The 21,880-nt window shown below is 44.1% G+C and overlaps 1 pseudogene; it reads right to left on the bottom strand.

The window, feature by feature from the left end:
• Positions 1 to 363: 363 nt before the first annotated feature.
• Positions 364 to 21,880, bottom strand: part of LOC134354545 (calcium-activated chloride channel regulator 1-like) — a 63,032-nt pseudogene continuing 41,515 nt past the window's right edge.

Raw genomic sequence — 21,880 nt, 5'->3', positions numbered from 1 at the left:
CCATGAATTTTTTTTCTGATCAGTCTTGTGGTCACCTGGCCTCGCCATCCTCTGCTAGGCCTCCCTTTCCAACGTTACTGTTCTTCTTCAATGTCATAGACGTATCTTTTTACATTAAATGGCTCCACTTAATTATACATTATTGCTGTTACTGGTGACAAAGGTGGAAGGTTCAATGTATAAGACAAGTATTTGAAGTTTCTATAGAGACTCAACAGACTCCAAAAAATAACCTTCATTATGAACTCCTAAAAGGTGGTATTAGAAAATGAATAATACTACCATTTCAGAAAATATTGTTTTTATTAATACAGAACTACATCAAGATTATTCAATGATACAGATTCTACCCCAGAAGAAAACCACATCCTCCTCCAAAATCAATGTCACCAAACTAAAGCATCTGATTAACGCAAGAGGTTAGGCATATAATTTGGACTGAATATCCAAGGAAGGCCTTCCATTTGTCTGGGAATGATTATAGATATCTCAGAAAATCTTCAATCTAATCTGCAACAATAATACCTCAGGATAAAGTAAACATTCAGCAGCTGTATTGTCTGCATGCTCTACTGCTACTGGCAATCTGTTTTTGTATTTCTTCTGCTCAATATAATAAGTAATCCCAATAATCAAACATACAATTACTGCCACTACTACTGAAATCCACATACTGTGCAGAACCTATACTTTATTGTCCCCCAGTTCATCAGGCAAAGGCAGAAAGAAAGAAGCGCTGGCAACATTGGACATCTCGGAAGGCTGATTGTTTTCATCATAAGCACATAGAGCAAAATAAAACGTGGTACTGTTTTTAAGTTCTGTACTTCCAACGGCAATTGTAAATGTTTCTTTGGAGCCAAATGGTTGCGGTTTCAAACTTGTCAAATTAACCTGTTCAGCTCCTGAGAAACTGTCCCGTAGCTGCAGCAGTTTCTCACTCATTCTCATCTCATAGTAGGAGGCTGATAAAGAAAGGAAATACTGTGAGTGATTGCATTGACATATTGAACGGTATCGGATAAATGTGAAATGTAGTGAGTGCTTATGCAGCTGATCGATTGTGTGATAAATTAATTGGGCTTCCTGTGCGCAGAAAGCTCTCTCTTTTTGTGCGGGCTTTCAAGTGCATATGTTTCCATCTTGGCGGGCCAAGTTCTCTGCTCCCACACTGGAAGTTGCCCAGTATGTGCAGTGGCCAGCATGACTCAGTAAGAACAGTTAATCAGTTGTCATTGTTTCTCTGTGCATACGTAAACACTCGTGACTGATCTGCCTACTTCCATATTATTCTGCAAATTTTTAAATTCTTGTTTCATTGTCCTGGGAAGCAACTTAGGATATTTTGCATTGAAGTGAATTGTCATTACAAATCAGAACAATGTAATGCATTTTAATTTTGAAACCTTATCTGTTCAATTATTTCTATTCCAGTTCAGTAGATTCAGAGGAAGATGTGAGGGAGATTTGTTCACCAGAAGGAGATATCAATATTCATGCCATCGGGTTGGAGATTTACCCAGACAGAATAAAAGGTGTTGCTCCTCCACCCTGTTGGGCGGTTTCATCTTGGTCAGGAGGAGGCCATTGATCACCACATCAGGACTTGAATGGGAGTGGGAATTAAAATGTTTGGTCACGGGGAAGTCCTGTTTGTGGTGGATGGTGTGGAGGTGTGCACCAAAGCAGTCCCACAATTTACAACGGGTCTTACCAATGTAGAGGAGGCTACATCAGGAGCATTGGACACAATAGCCGACCTCAGCAGATTCCCCGTTGAAGTGTTGCCTCACCTGGAAGGACTGTTTGGGGCCATGAATGGAGGTGAGGGAGGAGGTGAATAGGAGGTTCAGCACTTAGACTGCTTGCAGGAATAGTGCCTGGAGGGGGATTAGTGGGGAAGGACGAATTGACTAGGGAATTGCAGAGAGCGTGAACCCTGCGGAAGGTGTAGTGATGGGAGAGGGGGAGGGTTAGGGGTAAAGATATGTTTAGTGCTAGCATCCCTTTGGAGATGGCAGAAGTTTCGGAGGATAATATGTTGGATGTGGAGGTTGATGGGGTGGTAGTTCAGGGCTATTGTGGCATTGGGAAGATGGGGTGAGTGTGGACGTACGGGAAATGGAGGAGAAGTGGGAGAGGGCAGTATTAATATTAGCAGGAGGGCTACCCCACTTTTTAAAGAAGGAGGACGTCTCTAATGTCCTGGAATAGAAAGTCACGCCCTGGGAAGAGATGTGGCGGAGGCAAAGAAACTGAGAGAAGTAAATAGCATTTTTACAGATGATAGGGTGGGAAGTGTTTCATCGAGATAACCTTAGGAATCAGTAGGTTTATAAAAGATGTTAGTGGACTATATGACTCCAGAGATGGAAACATACAGATTGAGAAAGGAGAGGGAGGTATTAGAGATGGATTGTGTAAATTTAAGTGCACAGTTGAAGTTAGAGACAAAGTTGATAAAATTAACAAGCTCAGCATGAGTGCATGCGCCAATGCAGTCGTCAATACAGCAGAGGAAGGGTGGGGAGTATAATAGGGAAAGGCTTTGGAGTTTGGAGAAAGTGGGAGGACCCACCTTCTGAGTCTTGAAGGGTCCTGGATGAAAAGTCGATTATTTACTCTTTTCCATAGATGCTGCCTAACATGCTAAGTTCCTCCAGCGTTTTGTGTGTGCTGCTTTGGATTTCTAGCACCTGCAGACTGTCTCGTGCTTGATACAGGAACTATTGGTAAAACCTGTCAGGAAGACCACTACAGATATGCAGCTAAAATTGCCACATTGAAGCTGTGTGTATGAACAGCAGGTGTTGGGAAGCATTTAGAATCTGTATTTACCCATCTGGAATCTATCTCATTGTGAATATGTAAAATTCTTTAAACTAAAATGTGATCAATGTGTACTTAATTCTAACTACTGAAGTAATGTTTGACCAGAAGGAATATAATTCATAATCATAAGACCATAAGACGTAGGAGCAGAATAGGAGCCATTCAGCCCATTGCTATTCCATCATGGCTGATCCCGGATCCCACTGAACCCCATATACTCGCCTTCTCGCCATATCCTTTGATGCCCTGACTGATAGGAAACTATCACCTTCCGCCTTAAATACATGGATGGACTTGGCCTCCAACGCAGTCTGTGGCAGAGCATTCCACAGATTTACTACTGTCTGGCTGAAAAAAATCCTGCTTACCTCTGTTCTAAAAGGTCGTCCCTCAATTTTGAGGCTATGCTGTCTAGTTCTGATACCCCCACCATAGGATTACTGCTGCCATACTCCTCAGTTCCCTACCCTTCTGAGCTAGAGGGTCAAACTCAATGCCAGAGGCACAGCTGCTGTTGTTTCCCTCAGGTGGGCTGTTCCCCATCAACAGAACTCAAAATGGAGCACTTATTGTTGAGGGGGATGGCAACGGGATGATCTCCACTATCCGACATTCTACCTTTCCTCTCCTGACAGTCACCCATTTTTCCTTCTCCTTTAGATTCGGGGTGACAGGTCCCTGTAGCTCATGTCCAACAGTGTTTCATTTTCCCGAACAAGCCAAAGGTCGTCGAGCTGCAGATCCCATTCATGATTTGGTAACATTAAACATTTTTCTTCAGTTTACACATATTTCATTGAAACTGTGGAGAGAAAACGTGGGGTACTGGATTTTATCTTGGTAAGCAGCCTCATGTGTGGCACCTTATCAATACCTGCTGAAACTCCACGTAAATGACTTTGACTTATGTTATCATCAGTCTCCAAGTACCTCAAAACCTCATCATCATAGACTCTAACACTTTACCAACCACTGATATTAGGCTATCTGGACCATAATTTCCTTTCTTTTGCATTCTTCCCTTCTTAAAGATGGAGTGAGATTTGCAATTTTCCAGTCCTCTGGGACCATGCCAGAATCAAGCAATTCTTGAAAGATCATAACCAATGCATCCATTATTTCTTCTGCAACATCTCTGGACTCTAGGATGTACAGTAGTCCATCTGGCCCAGGTGACTTATTCACCTTAAGACTTTTGAGATTGCCTCTCACTTTTTCCTTTGTAATAGCAATGGCACTCATTCATTCTCCCTGACACTCACGGACCTCTGGCACAATGAACGAGATGCTGGCCCTGGCTGAAGGACACAAGCCCTGCTTCATGTTTGAGAATAACTGCCCGAGGACATACATCTGTGCTGGCCGACACAGATTTCAGTGACCCCCGGAAGGTGGCGGCCCGGTCAGATGTGCTGTGGAAAGCCAAGAGGGAGAGCGGAGCGTCCGTCGGACAGATTACCAAGCCACGCGCCCAACAGCAGGCCAGACCAGGCCCGGCAACGGAGCACACACAACCCAGAGGCAGGAGTGAGGAGGCCAATGAACAGTGGTGTTTCTACCACCAGTGGTGGAGCACAGAAGCTCGCCATTGTCGCATGCCCTGCAAGTTCCCAGGAAACACCAGGGCCAGCCGCCACTAATGGCTACGACGGCTGGCTACCAGGACAGCCTCCTGTACGTCTGGGACTTCTGGACAAACAGACTTCTTGGTCGACACCGGAGCGGAGATCAGCGTTGTACCCCCGACTGGGTATGACACCCGCAACAGGGAGACGGGACCCACCCTGAGGGCCGCAAACGGCAGCATGATTCAGACCTACGGCACCCGCACAGTGCAGCCACAGCTCGGCGCCAGCCTGTTCACGTGGGACTTCACACTGGCCACCGTAGCCCAATCACTCCTGGGGGTGGACTTCTTGCTAGCCCACAGTCTGCTGGTCGACTTGCAAGGGAAAAGACTGGTCCATGCCAAGTCTTTCCAGACATTCTCCCTGGGTGAAGCCAAGTTGCCGGCTCCACACCTGGACTCCATCACACTGTCTGACAACAAATTCACCAGAATCCTGGTGGACTTTCCATCAGTTCTGGCACCGCAGTTCATAGCAGCTATGTCCAGACACGGAGTACAGCACCACATCCCGACCCAGGGATCACTCCTCCATGCCCACGCACGAAGGCTCCCCCCGGACAAGCTCCGCCTGGCGAAGGAGGAGTTCAAGAGGATGGAGGAATTGGGGATCATACGGCAGTCCGACAGCCCATGGGCCTCCCCCTTGCACATGGTGCCCAAAGCAGCCGAGGGCTGGAGACCATGCGGCAACTACCACAGACTGAACGAGGCTACAACTCCAGACCGCTACCCCGTGCCGCACATACAGGACTTTGCAGCAAACCTGCATGGGGCAAGCATCTTTTCCAAATTAGACCTCGTCCGGGTGTACCATCAAATCCCGGTACACCCTGAAGACATCCCCAAAACAGCACTCATCACCCCGTTCGGCCTGTTCGAATTCCTCCGAATGCCGTTCGGCCTGAAGAATGCCACACAGATGTTCCAGCAACTAATGGATGCGGTGGGACACGACCTGGACTTTGCGTTCATCTTTTGGACGACATCCTCATAGCCAGCAGTAGTCGTCAGGAGCATCTGTCACACCTCCGCCAGCTCTACTCCCGCCTGAGTGATTTCAGCCTCACGATCAACCCGTCCAAATGTCAGTTCGGACTCGACACCATCGACTTCCTGGGCCACAGGATTACCAAAGATGGCGCAACACCTCTGCCCGCCAAGGTAGACACGATCCGCCACTTCACCCGGCCCAACACAGTCAAAGGCCTGCAGGAGTTCGTTGGTATGGTGAACTTCTACCACCACTTCCTCCCCTCAGCAGCCCGTATCATGCACCCTTTGTTCACCCTGAAGTCGGGTAAAGGCAAGGACTTTACTTGGGACAAAGAGGCCGTGGCAGCTTTCGTTAAAGCCAAGGAAGCCTTGGCAGATGCTGCGATGCTGCTGCACCTCAGAACGGACGTTCCTACTGCCCTCACAGTGGATGCATCCAACACAGCAGTCGGTGGGGTGCTGGAGCAACTCATCGTGGGGCGCTGGCAACCCCTGGCGTTCTTCAGCAGGCACCTACGGCCACCCGAACTCAAGTACAGTGCCTTCGACCGGGAGCTGTTGGCACTATATCTGGCAATCCAGCGTTTCAGGTACTTCTTAGAAGGCAGGCCGTTCACCGCGTTCACGGACCACAAACCATTGACCTTCGCATTCACGAAGGTGTCCAATCCCCGGTCGCCCCGCCAGCAGCGACATCTGTCCTAAATCTCTGAGTACACGACGGACATCCAGCATGTCTCGGGCAAGGACAATGTCGTGGTGGACGCACTCTCCAGACCAGCTATCCAGGCCCTGTCCCAGGGGGTGGACTATGCAGCACTGGCAGAGGTGCAGCAGGCAGATGGCGAGATGCCCAGCTACAGGACTTCCTCGTAGGCCCAGGTGAAAGGACCCTCCTGTGTGACGTGGCTACCGGCCAACCTCGCCCGATCGTCCCGGCAGCCTGGTGGTAGCGAGTTTTCAACTCTATACACAGCTTGGCACACCCATCTATGAGGACAACCATCCAGATGGTCTCCAGCAAGTTTGTGCAGCACGGACTTCGCAAACAGGTCAGTGAATGGTCCAAAATGTGCACGCAGTGCCAAATGGCCAAGGTGCAGCGGCACACCAAAGCCCTGCCGTAGCAGTTTGAACCCACCCGCCGGAGGTTCAACCACATTCATGTGGATATCGTGGGGCCCCTGCCAGTGTCACAAGGAGCGCAGTACCTCCTAACTATGGTAGACCGGTTCATGAGATGGCCAGTGGCGGTTCCGTGCAACAACACCACCGCCAATTCCTGCGCCTGAACACTGATTGCAAACTGGGTAGCATGCTTCGGGATCCGGGCCCACATTACCTCCGACAGAGGCGCCCAGTGCACCTCCAGCCTGTGGTCGGCTGTGGCCAGCCTGTTGGGAACACAATTACACACAGCTACCTACCACCCACAGTCGAACGGACTAGTGGAATGCTTCCACCGTCACTTAAAGTCGGCTCTCATGGCCCACCTGAAAGGGCCTAACTGGGTGGACGAACTTCCCTGGGTCCTGCTTGGATCCAAAGAGGATCTGCGCACCTCGTCGGCCGAGCTGGTGTACGGCGCACCCCTGATCGTCCCAGGAGAGTTCATACCAGCCTCAAGGGGGAAAGAGGAAGAACCCGCAGCAGTCCTGAACAGACTACGCGAAAGGCTCGGCAACCTGGCCCCCGTACCGACTTCATAGCACGGACAGATCCCGACCCAAAGACCTGCAGAACTGTAAGTTTGTATCCGTGCGAAGGGGCGGACACCGGGCACCGCTACAGCAGCTGTACGAGGGGCCGTTCAAGGTGATCAGTAACAACGGGTCCACGTACGTTCTGGACATTGGGGGGAAAGAGAAGGTTTTCACGGTGGACCGACTCAAACCGGCTCAGGTGGACTTGGTGCAGCCGGTCAACGTTCAGGCACCGCGGCACAGAGGCAGACCACCCAAACAGAGACTGATCCAGACTGTGGACATTGAGGGTGTATCGCCGGTTCTGGGGGGATGGGGTTATGTGGCGACCCACTTTCTACACAAGCGAACCGGCTCACAAAATAGCCCGCACGCGGGGAGAGACTTTTGTAATGCACCTCTGACGTCATTTCTGCCCGGAGAGGGCTGGAAGGGAACTGCTTAAAAGCCAGTGCCGCGAAGTTTGAATAAACGAGTCTCGAGTGCCACTTACAGACTGCGTATCATTATTTCTAGTTCTGTGTGTAGCACATCGCTACAATACCTCATTTATGTCAAATTTTCACTGATTCTATGTCTGTCATGGTCCGGTCCATAAAGTCCACATTCTGGATCACGGTCCGGTCCGTGGACTCCGCACTCCAGGTCTTCCAGCTGTCCCTTGTTTTGGTTGAGTTAATCATAGGCACCTGATTCCCATCTTGGGGCTTGGAATATAAATGGCCTTGGGGTTGAGTGTGAGCTGCTGGTTTGTCTTGTCAAGATCCCCTGGGAGCAACTGCCAGTGGAAGGCTAGAGCAGCCACTTGCCATCTTTAGGCCGTGTTGGGGAACCATCCCCTCATTGAGCCTTGCTGTCAGTAGTCGGAGCTGTCTTTGCGGTATGGGTTCAGCTGCTAGCCACTCCAAGCTAGGTAGGGATCTGGCTGTTTCCATAGCCAGACTAGGATACAGAGGTGGAACTATCTGTCGTTCTTTGGTATTTGTCTTGTCTTGTCCTTGCCTCCGTGGGGTAAGTCAGGCTATTCTGCTGTTGCCCTGCAGGGGGATCTGTCTTGTCTTGTCCTCGCCTCCGTGGGGTAAGTCAGGACGTTCTGCCATTGCCCTGCGGGGGTATCTGTCTTGTCTTGTCCTCGCCTCTGTGGGGTAAGTCAGGCCATTCTACTGTTGCCCTGTGGGGGGTCTTGTCTTGTCTTTGCCTCTGTGCGGTAAGTCCGGCTGTTCTTCCATTACCCAACTGGCGGACCTGTCCCACCCTGGTGTGGAGATAAAGTTGAGTCCTGGCTTGTCTAAGTGTAAGTCCCGGCTCTTTGTCTATGTACTGCCCTGTCTCATGTTGATGTCGTGTTAAAGATGAGTCCCAGCTTTTCGAAGGATAAGTCCCGGCTCTATGTTGATATACAGTTCCCAGCCTCAAGCCTCAAGAGTCAAGACACCAGCCACGTCCTGTCCTGTAGCCATGTCATGTCTTTGCCTAGTTCTGGGGTCTGAGCCAGAGGCACGACCCAGGTCCTGGGTCCTTGTCCAGTCTCTGGCTCGGAGTCCAAGCCCAGGCTCCTAGTTCATAGTTCCTTGTCTGGGTTCCCTGTGTCTAGACCCTGTCCTAGCCCAAGTCTGCATTCTTGTCCCTGCTCCTTGTCTGTATCCTGTCACGTCCCTACTCTAGTCAAGTCCTGTTCCTTGTACTTCAGTGTCTGTGTCTTGCATTTGGGTCCGTTCCCAACGCCCCCATTGTGACAACATCCTCTGGGACTCTCCCGAAAACTTTCTATGAAGCTTCAATCTCTTTAATTCCCAAAAAAGATAAAGATTTATCTGAATGCACCTCTTCTAGACCAATTTCTCTATTGAATTTGGATCTTAAAATTCTCTCTATGATTTTGGCTAATAGACTTGAGAATACTTTACCTACTGTTATTTCCAATGACCAAACTGGATTTATTAAAAATAGATATTCACATTTTAATATTTGAAGATTATTAAATATTATTCACTCTTCTCAATCTGAAGAATCTGAATGTGTTGTTTCTCTTGATGCAGAGAAAGCTTTTGATAGGGTGGAGTGGTCTTATTTATTTGAGGTTTTGGAAAGATTTAATCTTGGCCTGGAATTTATTTCCTGGATTAAATTGATCTATCAGGCTCCTATGGCTGCTGTTATAACTAATAATCAAACATCTCCCTATTTTAGATTACATAGGGGTACTTGACAGGGATGCCCTCTTAGCCCTTTATTATTTAACTTGGCCTTAGAGCCCCTTGCTATTGCTCTTGGAGATTCTAACACTGTTCAGGGTATTAAGAGAGGGGAGAAAGTACACAAGGTTTCGTTATATGACCTGTTAGTTTATATTTCAGATCCTAGGAAATCTATTCCTTCTATGTTATCTATATTTTCTGAATTCAGTAGTTTTTCTGGGTATAAATTAAATCTACATAAAAGTGAATTTTTCCGATTAATAATTACTCGGATCCAAATCATCAAGTAGCTTTTAGTATTGCTAAAAATTACTTTACCTATCTTGGTATTAAAATTACTAAAAATTTTTAAAGATGTATAATTTTAAGGATACATATACTTATTTTCCATTAATTGCCTACACTAAACAAATGCTTTCTAAATGGTCACCTATGACATTATCATTAATAGGTCGAATTAATGCTATTAAAATAATAGCTTTACTGAAAGTTTTATAGAAATTCAGGCAGTTCCTTCTTTTGTTCCTAAAAAGTTCTTTGACAGAATAGATTCTATAATTTTATTTTATATTTGGAACAATAAAAATCCTAGATTGAGTAAACCCTTATTGCAGAAATTAAAAAAGGATGGTGGTATGGCTTTGCCTAACTTTATAATGCACTATTGGGCAATTAATATTTGATATATTACTTTTTGGATTCACTATTCAGATATACATGAAAGTCCTTCATGGTTGGATTTGGAGGTAAACTCGTGAAAGGGTTCTCTTTGGCCTCTTTACCTGGAGCTCCTCTTCCCTTTTTGTTTTCTAAGATTAGCAGAGAAGAATTTAATCCCATTGTTAAACATACATTAAGAATTTGAATCCAGTTTTGTAGATTTTTTGAGTTAAATAATTTTATTCTTTCTAGTAATATCCATCTCCATTTTTATAATATTTTTAATATCCATTTTTAAACCATCAATTCTGGATAAGGCCTTTTTAATTTAGAAAACCAAGGGAATAATAACTTCAGATTTGTTTTTAGGGGACTGTTTAATGTCTTTTTCTCAGTTAGTGAATAAATATGATTTATCTTATGTACATTTTTTTTTAGGTATTTACAAAATAGGAATTTTTTATGTGGTTTGTTGCCAAATTACCCTTCTGCTTATCCACCTAATATGACAGACGTTCTCTTTCAGTTTAAACCATTTCAAAAAAGGTTGATAGGTATAATTTATAAACGGTTATTGAGATCACGAATGATATCTAATGATAAGATTAAACACGCTTGGGAATCGGAACTTCAAGAGTCATTTTCAGATAATCAATGGAGTAAGATTTTTCATTCGGTTAATAACTCCTCTATTTGTGCCCGTCATTCCTTGATACAGTTCAAGGTAGTGCATCGGGCCCATATGTCACAGGATAAACTAGCGCGTGCGTATCTTCCCCAATATCAATCCTATTTGTGACAGATGTAATGCTGAGCTGGCCACTTTCATTCTTATGTATTGGTCTTGTATAAAGCTAGATAACTTTTGGAGAGATGTTTTTAAAATACTATCAAAAGTTTTGGATCTGGATTTACAAACTAATTTGCTTACAGCAATTTTTGGGATTATCCCATCAGAAGCAGGAAATATTCCTGTTTCCACTCAATGTTTGATAGCTTTTTCGACCTTACTGGCTAGGAGAGCTGTTCTATTGAAGTGGAAGGATTCCAATCCACCTATGGTCTATTATTGGCTCTCCTTCGTCAGGACTAACTGAAGGAAGAGAAGGGTCTCGGCCTGAAACGTCGACTGTACCTCTTCCTAGAGATGCCGCCTGGCCTGCTGCGTTCACCAGCAACTTTGATGTGTGTTGCTTGAATTTCCAGCATCTGCAGAATTCCTGTTTGATATTTAATCTGACATTTTCTCTCTGATATCCTTTGTCAAAAGCAAAGTATGATGGATGTTGGAAATCTGTGTTAGAAGCAGAAAACACAGGAAGCTTCTCAAAGGATCAAGCAATGTGTTCTGTTCATCAGCCAGAGGTGTTAGCACTGTATTTCTCTCTACAGATGTTGCTTGAACTGATGAGAGCTTACATCATTCAGTTCTTTTCTCATTCTTCTTCTGCATTTCTTCTACTCTTTTCATTTTATCTCCCTGATTTTTATTTCTTCCCGTTGCTTCATAATTCCATTCTCCATCTCTGCCATCTTATCCTCACTCAAACCATGGCACATTCCTGCCCGAAGGTCATAAATTTCCTCCAGTGACTTGGGCACAAGGATCGAAGTTGACACAGACTGGGGGAATGCTGCTCTGTCAGAGTTACTGCATGCCTGGTGGGATTGTACCATATTATTGATCAGAAGGCATTTTAAAATCCCATAACATAAATTAATACATTTGGAACAAAAGGGGAGTCCCAGTGTAGTAATAATGAAGTTGTGAGATCATCACAAATCATTTCTTCTTCAGTATTGTCCTTCAGGACAGGGATCCTGCCATCCTTCTGGAACGTCAGGTATTATTCTACAAAAACACTAATGTACTTTAAAATCACTTACAGTTTTACACAGTTCATAGACAGCATTGGAAACAAGGTTCCAGTAATTACTCAAATAAACTGGTTGCTAGATTTAAGGACTGGACAGCTAAAGGAATAACAGCTATTTGCAATATAATGAAAGAAGGAACACTGTTCAGTTTTGAAATGCTCAAAGAGAAACACTTATTAGAAAAACAAGACTTTTACCAGTATTTACAGATGCAACAGTATGTTAATAGGACAGTTTAAAATGTAACCAAGGCAAGTACATGTCTGATAAAGCTATTTGGAAAAGTGTATAATTCAGATAATGGTAGTAGAATAATATCAAGCGTGTATAAGGGTTTGTCAAATCTTAAAACACATTCGACTTCATACATTAAAACAAAATGGGAGAAGGAAGGAGGGATAATAATATCTGAGAAAGACTGGACAATAATATGGAGGTATCAATGGAAGTGTACCAGTTCACAGAAATGGAGGGAGTTTGGGTGGAAAAACTTGATAAGATATTTTATTACACCCTCTCAAAAATCCTATTATGATGGTAACCCCCTCCTGTTTGCTGGAGAAATTGTGGAAATCAAAATGTAAACCATTATCATGTTTTCTGGGAGTGCCCCATTATCAAAGACTATTGGAGTGGGATACATAATGCCCTACAAGACATCTTTAAGTGTGAAATACCCTTAGAGAGTAAGGCCATATAATTTGGGTATATACCTCAAGAATGGTTGAAAAGAGATAAATATTTAATGAATGTACTGCTGGTGGCTGGTAAAAAGACCCTTACCAGGTAATGGTTATCACAGGAGAGCCCAACTTTAAATGTATGGATGGAAATTACAATGGACATTTACAAAATGGAGAAGATAACAGCATCTGTTAATCAGAAGTTGGAACAATTTTATTCACACTGGAAAAAATGGTTTATCTACATAACACCTCATAGGCCTGATTTTATTCTCACAAATCAATGAATATGTTGTAAAAAAAAAGATCACTCCCTACTCTGTACATAGTTTTCTTCTTTCGATTGTTTCTTTCTTTCCTCTCCTTTCTATAAGTGTATACCTCAGATAAATATTATGTGGAGATGTGACAAATATGATTATATGATATATATGTACAGTATCTGAAATACATCTTATGGAAATGTATGTTTGATGATGAAATTCAATAAAAATAAATTACAAAAAAAAGAGAAATATATACACCACACTCTTTCCTGCTTACCTGTAAACTCCAATTCATTTCAATTAGAACAATAGCATATTTTCAGAGTTTTACTGTAGGAACCAATGTTTTGGAGTGAAGGAGGATGAGGGGGTGACTTGACAGAGGTTTACATGATAAGAGGCATAGAATGAGTGGATAGCCAGAGACCTTTTCACAGGATGGAAACAGCTAATAGAAAGTGGCATAATTTTAAGGTAATTGGGCTAAAGTATAGGGGGTTTGTCAGAGTTAGGGTCTTTTCACAGAGACTGATGGATGCATGGAGTGCCTTATGGAATGCATGGTGCTGATAGAGGCAGATACATTAGGGACATTTTAAGAAGCTCTTAGAGAGGCACATGGATGATAGAAAAATGGAACAGTATATAGGAAGGAAGGCTTAGATTGACCTCAGAGCAGATTGAAAGGTCAGTACAGCATTGTAGCCCAATGGACCTTTACAATACTGTAGCGTTCTATGTTCGATGTTCTTTCTAAATCTGGACACACCAGACGGTAATCCACAGCAGCACACGCATTGTAGACTGACAGTGACTTACCTGGATACCATCCCATTAAAGAGTGCAGGTGGAGTTGTGGGATTGTGTTCTTCCTGATAAGAAGTGACTGAACAAGCATAGGCAAGATTGCTGGAGGAATGGGCACCAGTTCACAAAGCAAGCATACAATTCAATGGCTCACCCTGTCATTACATCACAAACCAGGAAAGGCTCAGATTGATGTAAACCAATGAAGACAAATGGCACTCGGATAGTCAGCATGGACAAGTTGGGCCAAAGGGCCTGTTTGCATGCTGTACAGCTCAATGATTCTCTGACACTATGATGATAAACAAACCTGTGTTGTCTTATTGTGAAATGCCAAATATTTATTACCATTTTCTGTGTATCCTGGTATGTACATGGCACCCCCATCTCTTCTGTTTGCCGTCGTGGTAGATCTTTCTTTTCCCTCTACCCGCACCTTGAAGTTGTATCTTCCATGTTCATTAATGTTCTGGAAATACTTAGAGTAAACCCCATCATTGCTGACAATATCAGCACCTAAAAGTAAGTAAGGGTCAATGATTTTCAGCCCAGGAGAGAATGCAACACTAATAATACAATTTGGTTAAAAGCTGCCTATAGACGCTTCCTAATCTCATCTCATTGGTAGTCCATTATGATATCCTCAGTGAATGATCAGGTCAAGAACGAACTTCCAATTTTAAATGTTTTCATTGCTGTGTATGCTGACAAATGTGGGATATGTTGAGCAGGAACACTTCTAAGGCAACATTCAAGAATGGCAATTTTTTCCATTAATTGGTCTGTTCTGTCACATCCACTGAAGGTGTGACCTCTGAATGGGTCACAAAAAAATCCCAGACAGACACTGAATGCATAAAGCACAAAGCTCTATAACTACCTTGAATATTCATCATTGGTCAAGTTCAATACCAAATTTATTTTACATGGTTATGATGTACATGTGAGAAATTCTATTTCTCAAAGAGAATATTATATGACTTACCTGATCCATTATCTAAAAGCTCCACTTCTTCTGTATGACCTGTGGCTGTTTCAACAACGATCATCACTCTCGCAGATAAGACTGGTAAAAATCCTTGGGAGACTTTCACATAAATGACCACTGGACTAGTGAGATCCTTTCTGGTGATTTTTGTGTTGACTGTGACAGGGGGAACGTTCTCATCCGCTGCGCGGGATGTTACTGTAACTGTTATTTTCTGCTTATTTCCAGTATTCATGATATTGTAAGTCCAAGTTCCATCCTGGAAATAACTTCTTAGTGATATTTAAAATCATTAATACTGGACACGTGGTATGACTGATTATCTCTGTGATGGGGACCATTGAGAAAGTTGTGCTGAGTCATTATCTTCAGTGCTGTAAAGATACTATAAGATCATAAGACATAGGAGAAGAGTTAGTCCATTTGGCCCATCAAGTCTGTTCCCCTATTCCATTATGGCTGATTTATTATCCCTCTCAACCCTATTTTCTTGCCCTCCCCCACCGTAGCTTTTGATGCCTTTGGTAAGCAAGAACCTATCAACCTCTGTTTTAAATATACCCAATAACTTGGCCTTCACATCCATCTGTGATAACAAATTCCACAGATTCACCCCCCTCTGACTAAAGAAATTCCTACTCATCGCTGTACCAACGGGACATTCTAATGTCATGGTTTTGAAGGGAATTAATGCAAATAAATGTAGTTTGGTAACCTAACCCAAATATATTAAGCAGCATTCTGCTGAATCCAGGCCCATTTCCTACCACTGGAAGATTACTCTAGTCAGTTTGCAATTTAAGAGTGGTAATGGCTGGTAATGATGCCAAGAATAACAAGTTGTTTGTGCTGTACAACACTCTCCCTCTCTCTTTTTAAGAACACAGTTCATAAGGGATAATTCAGGATTCCGTCACACCTCCCTCCTTTTGGGAAAAATTTTGATGAAGCAGGAAAATTTTTAGTTTAACTGCAGATTACAAAATTTGAAACAATACATGTATAATCATCAGATAACAGAGCAAAATATGTACAACTTTTAACTCCACATCTGGATAAACAATCAGTTATAATGTTGCCAGTACCTTTCACAAGTTTTATTTTCAGGTCATATTCTTGCCATATCAGACTCAAGTTTATAACCTTCTAATTCTTATCCTTCATCTCAGTTAGAAACACTAATGGATTATGGTCCATGTAAACCACAAGTAGTTTCTGGGCAGGACAAACATAGACCTCAAAATGTTGTAAAGCCAGAATAAGTGATAGCAACTCCTTTTCAACAGTAGTGTAATTTTTCTGATGAATATTAAATTTCTTTGAGAAATAAGCTACTGAATGTTCAATTTCATCATCATCCTTTTGTAGCAGTACTGCCCCAGCAGTGTCATCACTAGCGCCTACCGCGATCGAAAATGGTTTATTAAAATCAGGTGCTTTGAGCACAGGATGATAACACAGAATAGTTTTCAGGTGTTCAAATGCCTCCTGGCAAAGGTCACTCCATACAAATCTTTCATTCTTCCTGAGGAGTTTCGTTAGGGAGAGAGCGATATTTGTGAAGTTGTTACAAAACTTATGATAATACTCAACCATTCCTAAAAACCTTCTTAAAGCTTTCTTGCCCGTTGGAACAGGAACTTCAGCAATATCTTGTACTTTGGCTTGTACAGGAGCCAGTTGGCCTTGGCCTGCTACATAGCCAAGATAAGTAACAGTAGCATAGCCAAGATAAGTAACAGTAGCATGCCCAAAATCACTTTGAGCAAGGTTCACCATGAGATTTGCCTTGGACAGCCTTTCAAATAGCTTTTCTACAGCCGCAGTATGTTCTTCCCACATGTCATTCCATACATCAATATCAGCCCCTGTATTTTCTAAACCCTGAATTACTGAATTCATCATCCTTTAGAATGTCCCTGGAGCATTTTTCACCCCAAAGGGTAAAACATTGTACTCACACAGCCCAGTTGGTGTCACAAATGTTGATATTTCTTTAACTCTTTCTGTCAAAGGTATCCTTTTAATAAGTCAATCTTTGTGAGGTATTTAGCCTTTCCTACTTTATCAGTACAGTCATCCCTTTCCTTGTCCTTTCTTGTTTCTAATTTCTTGTTCAACTATTTTACTTTCCTCTAAATTCATTCTGTAGGGATTCTGTTTGATCGGCTTGGCAGGACCTACAATGACGTCATGCACTGCAGCTGTGCACCATCTTGGAATGTCAGGGAATAAATCTTTATACTTACTAATGAAGCCTTTCAATTGTTTTTGCTGTGCAGGCTCCAAATGATGGACCTTGTTATTGATATTTTTCAAAACAATAGTGTTTTCGAACTTTGTGGAGACTACACTGAGTACATTAAAATTATCTGGTATCTCGGTACCAGGCCCTCCAGCTTCATTTGTTTTCACAACAGTACTCACAGGTGATGTCTCCGTGTCATGATAAGGCTTGAGCATGTTTACGCCAATGACTTGAGTAGCCTTCCTATCAAATCAGTGTTCCATTTTAATTTGGGAGTTTTGCAAATTCTGCTTTGCAAGGTCACAAGCCCTGTTAAGCCTTTCTCAAAATTTCAAGACATAATCCAGCACACTGACACATACTTCCGGACCAAACCACTATTCTCTGAGTAGGGTTAAAGGTCCTCTAGGCCTGTGACTGAAAAAAGATAACGGGAATGGAGCGAAGCCAAAAACGACCTCACTCCATGAGTGCTCCCTGCAGAATCTCCGAGTGGAACCGTTCTAAGGCTCCCTCAGTCTCTGTGTGATATGCAGATGACACAATGTGCTTAGCTCCCAGTTCTCCAACTATCCCCTGGAATGTTCTTGAAGTAAAGTTACTACCCTGGTCAGGTTGAATTTCTTTGGGCAGACCTACCAGTGAGAGAAACTTGATGAGTGCTTTTACCACAGTCTTGGCCTGGATGTCTGGGTGGCACTGCTTCAGGGAACCTAGATGCAGCACACATAATTGTTAACAAGTATTGATGACCAGCTGCAGCCTTTGGCAATGGGCCAACACAATCCACTATGACCCTAGAGAAAGGTTCTCCAAAAGCAGGTATCGGTTTAAATGGTGCTGCTTGAATAACCTGATTAGGTTTCCCCACAACCTGGCAGGTATGGCAGGTCCTGCAAAAATTCACAACATCCTTTCTTAAATTAGGCCAGTAGAATTTCTTCATAATCCTGTTCACTGTCTTTCTCACTCCAAAACGTCCACCTAAAGGCATACTATGAGCCATGTTTAAAATCTCAGCCCTGTAAACTTTCGGAACCACTGCCTGGGGCACAATAGCCCAAACCTCACTGGCAGGCACTGTAGTGGGTCTCCACTTCCTCATTAACACCCCATCCTTAAGATAATATCCTACTGACTCTTTCTGAATCTCATCCTCGGAGAGAGCTGTTTCCTTTAAAGCCACAATTTCAGAATCTCAATTCAGTTCCTCTATAAATTTATCCCTGGACAAGGACAAACCTTTCTCATCCTCCTTACTCTGTCGTAGTCCGCTCCATGAAGTCCATGTTCCAGTTCACGGTCCAGTCCATGGTTCCTTGTTCCGGGGTATCTGGTTTTCCCCAGTTTCTGTTGTGGGCACATGTTTCTCGTTATGGGGCTGAGACATAAATACCTCTGCAAACCAGGGATTCCCTGCTGGACTGTTCTATTCCCCTCCCTGTCTTTTTCCCCCTTGCCTGAGTCCCTGCCTGGATACCTCGCCTGACTCTCTGCCTCAATACCTCACCTGGATACCCCACCTGTACCACTGAAGTGTTACCGCCAGAGCAAGACCGGAGCCTTGTTAGATCAAGATAAGGAACTGTCTTTTGTTGTGTGGAATTGTCCCTCTGTTGTCCACGCCTTCGCTAGTGGGTCCAGTCATTTGCCACCACCTAGTGTTGGGATCTGTCTCTGTGTCCACACCTTCGCTAGGTGAGTCTGGCCATTTGCCATCACCTTGTGTTGGGATCTGTCTCTTCACGTTCAGTGTTCATTGTATGAGTCCCGGCTCTATGTCCTGTTCCCAAGGAGGGGTCCCAGCTCTGTGTTATGTGTGTGAGTCCCGGCCTTACATCCTGTTCCCAAGGAGGGGTTGCAGCTCTATGTTCCGTGCTCCTGTCTCTTCTAGTCCAAGGCTCCGTGCTTCTGAAGGCCCTCGTCCAGCCCGTGCCTAGTCCAGTCCTATCCGAGTCCTGTCCATGTGCCTTTACCTGTCCTTGTGTCTTGTCCTACCCAGGAGTTCCTTGTCCTTGCGTAGTTCTGGAGTCTGAGTCTGAGCCTGAGACTAGTCCCAGGTTCTGGGTCCTTGCCCAGTCTCTGGCTCGGAGTCCATACCCAAGCCTCGAAGATCCCACAGCCAAGCTCCAAGAACCCAAGCCTCGAAGGTCCCGCAGCCAAGCTCCAAGAACCCAAGCCTCGAGGATCCCAAGCCAAGCTCCAAGAACCCAAGCCTTGAGGACCCCAGCCTGTCTCCAAGCTCAAGCCTCAAGACCAAGACCCCAGCCTGTCTCCAAGCTCAAGCCTCAAGACCAAGACCCCAGCCTGTCTCCAAGCTCAAGCCTCAAGACCAAGACCCCAGCTGGTCTCCAAGCTCAAGTTTCAAGACCAAGACTCCAGCCTGTCTCCAAGCTCAAGCCTCAAGACCCCAGCCTCAAGTCCTGCAGTCATGTCATGTCCATGCCTGGTTCTGGCGCCCAAGCCGGAGGCAAGACCCAGTTTCTGGGTCCTTGTCCAGTCTCTGGCTCGGGGTCCAAGCCCTAGTCTGCGTTCTTGTCCCTGCTCCTTGTCTGTATCCTCTCATGTCCCTACTCTAGTCAAGTCCTGTTCCTTGTACTTCAGTGTCTGTGTCTTGCATTTGGGTCCGTTCCCAATGCCCCCATTGTGACATACTCTCATCAGCTTTACTACCCTCTAAGTCCTGCTGGAATAGGGACGGTAAGAAAGTCTTTGGTAAATCATCATGAGCATCAGCAGACTTTTTAGATATGCTTCTGGTTACTGCGCATGTGGGGTACACATCAGTATCTATGGGCAGGTCTTCAGCAGCAGCAGCAGCAGCAGGCTTACTCGTTAGCTGAACTGCTGAATAAAGATTACCTTGGATAGGTGTCAACTTCTCCCCAGTGTTTACTAAACTCAGCACTATCACCAGACTTACGAAAGCCATGTGTATATTGTGAAAAATGCCAAACAATCCATTTATTCCATTCCTACAACCTTTATCTCTATATGTCTCCATAGTAACCTCTTCAAATGGCTTCTCAAAACCAAACCAATCCTTCTTCTCCACATCACAATCGTGAAAAGCAACTCCATAACCTTGAAGGCATTTACATCCAAATGTTAAAACAAAATTCAACAGAGTGGCACATACTTCTTTAGCAGGCCCTTATCCTGAAAGCAGGGTCAAAGGTCGCGAAACCAATCCAACCTTCACAAGTACTTTATTCAAAAGTCCAAAAACAACACTTTTCTCAATACCTTCTGTAACACTTACTTCAGCAATTTTCATCCCATCACTAACTTTTAGAACACTGTCTAATACAAGTGACAGAGAATCTTCAATTTCCACTGGTAGCAAGGTTAACCCCTTATTCACTGAACCAAAACCATCTGACACAAAAGGACTGCATTCCTTGTCAACCGAGTCAGACACCTCAGACCTTAACTGAGCTTCAACACAAGGTTCAGTACCCTGGAAATCCACGGGTACTTCAACAACCTGAACATAGGCAATCGGGACAGCTGCCTCTTATGGGCTTTCATCACTTGTCCCAATTTCAAATTCAAGGTCACCCCGAACCTCCCAGCTACTCTCTGGGAAACTCTCATCCGGAGTAAACTCAACATCGTGGATTAAAACAACCTCATCTGTTGCATTGTTCCTTTGGATACATAGTGCTGTGCTATTAACGACTGCATCTGAGCCCTCTTCATTTTAGTGGTCACCTTAACTTTTAACTTTTGTGTGATTGCCAATAGCACATTCCTCATAGCGTCCTCCAACGCTTCAGGGGTTGGTTCCAACAGAAATCTCTCAACACTAACCTCTATTTCTGCTGTTTTTCCACACAAACAAATCAGAAAGGATTTTCCCCAATCAATTCAAACAAGCCCCCACACAATTTGTTCAAATCCTGGACACAGACCCCAATTCTGTCACATACCCCGTGATGGGTTAAAGATCTAGCAGAAATGGAAAACACCTTGGAGTATGCTATTGCTGTTAACTAACGCTATTTATTAGTAACTACGCAATATAGTAATATAAATTCAGATATATCAAACAGGTTAGCACAGATTATACATATGTAAGTGTGGAAACATAAAAACCAAGCTTCTTCAAACCTAGTGGTAAATGGATACAGTCTTATGGTGATGGGTAAAGTTCAGGTCAGTTTGTGGTATTGAGTTGAGTTGTATTGGAGAGAGAGAGGTGTTGTAGTTGTTTGAGTAAGCCGATGCCATTGATTCTTCCCGTTGTCCTCCAAAATCCTTTAGAAGTCACCGAATGTGACCACAACAAGGGGACCGTTTTCTGTAGTGGAGTTATCAATCCAGGCGAGGGTTGAACACACACTAATAACTTCCCACTGGTCACACCTTTTCCACACTGCGAGAGCCACTGATCAATTCTCCTGATCAAACCTCTAAAAACCCACCTTTCTGTGGGCACAACAAAGCTCATCCAGTGTCCAAAATCATGCATGTCCAACAACCAGCTGACCTTGTATTTATCTCAGCATACTGGACACCAGCTGTCCATCAAGTAGCTCCTCCATTCTCTCTCTGTAGGAACTCAGAAGCTGGCAGTGTCCTTGCAGAAATTCCAAACAAACTGAGCAGTCTTCGCGCCTGCCTGTCTCTGTCTCTGTCTCTCGCTCTGTCTCTCTCTCTCTCTCTCTAACAATTTGTTTGTGCTGTGCAGCTCTCTCTCTCTTTTTAAAAGCATAGTTCATAAGGGATAATTCAGGATCCCGTCGCAATGACAAAGCCAGGATCAAAAAGGCCAGAGCAGATTTCAATATCTTGAAGTGTGAACATCCAGAAAAATATTAAGGAAAATCAAAATCAGAATCTTCAAAACTCAAATGTTAAAACAGTGCACCTATATGGGTCTGAAAACTGCAAAACAACAACGAAGGCACTACAAAAGCTGCAGGCTTCATCAACCAGTGCCTGAGAAGTATCCTAAACATCACATGGACTGACAAAGTAACCAACCAGAC

Source organism: Mobula hypostoma, chromosome 12 (assembly GCF_963921235.1).
Source record: "Mobula hypostoma chromosome 12, sMobHyp1.1, whole genome shotgun sequence".
In the NCBI taxonomy this organism is placed as follows: Eukaryota; Metazoa; Chordata; class Chondrichthyes; order Myliobatiformes; family Myliobatidae; genus Mobula; species Mobula hypostoma.
This window is presented reverse-complemented; position numbering and strand designations above follow the sequence as displayed.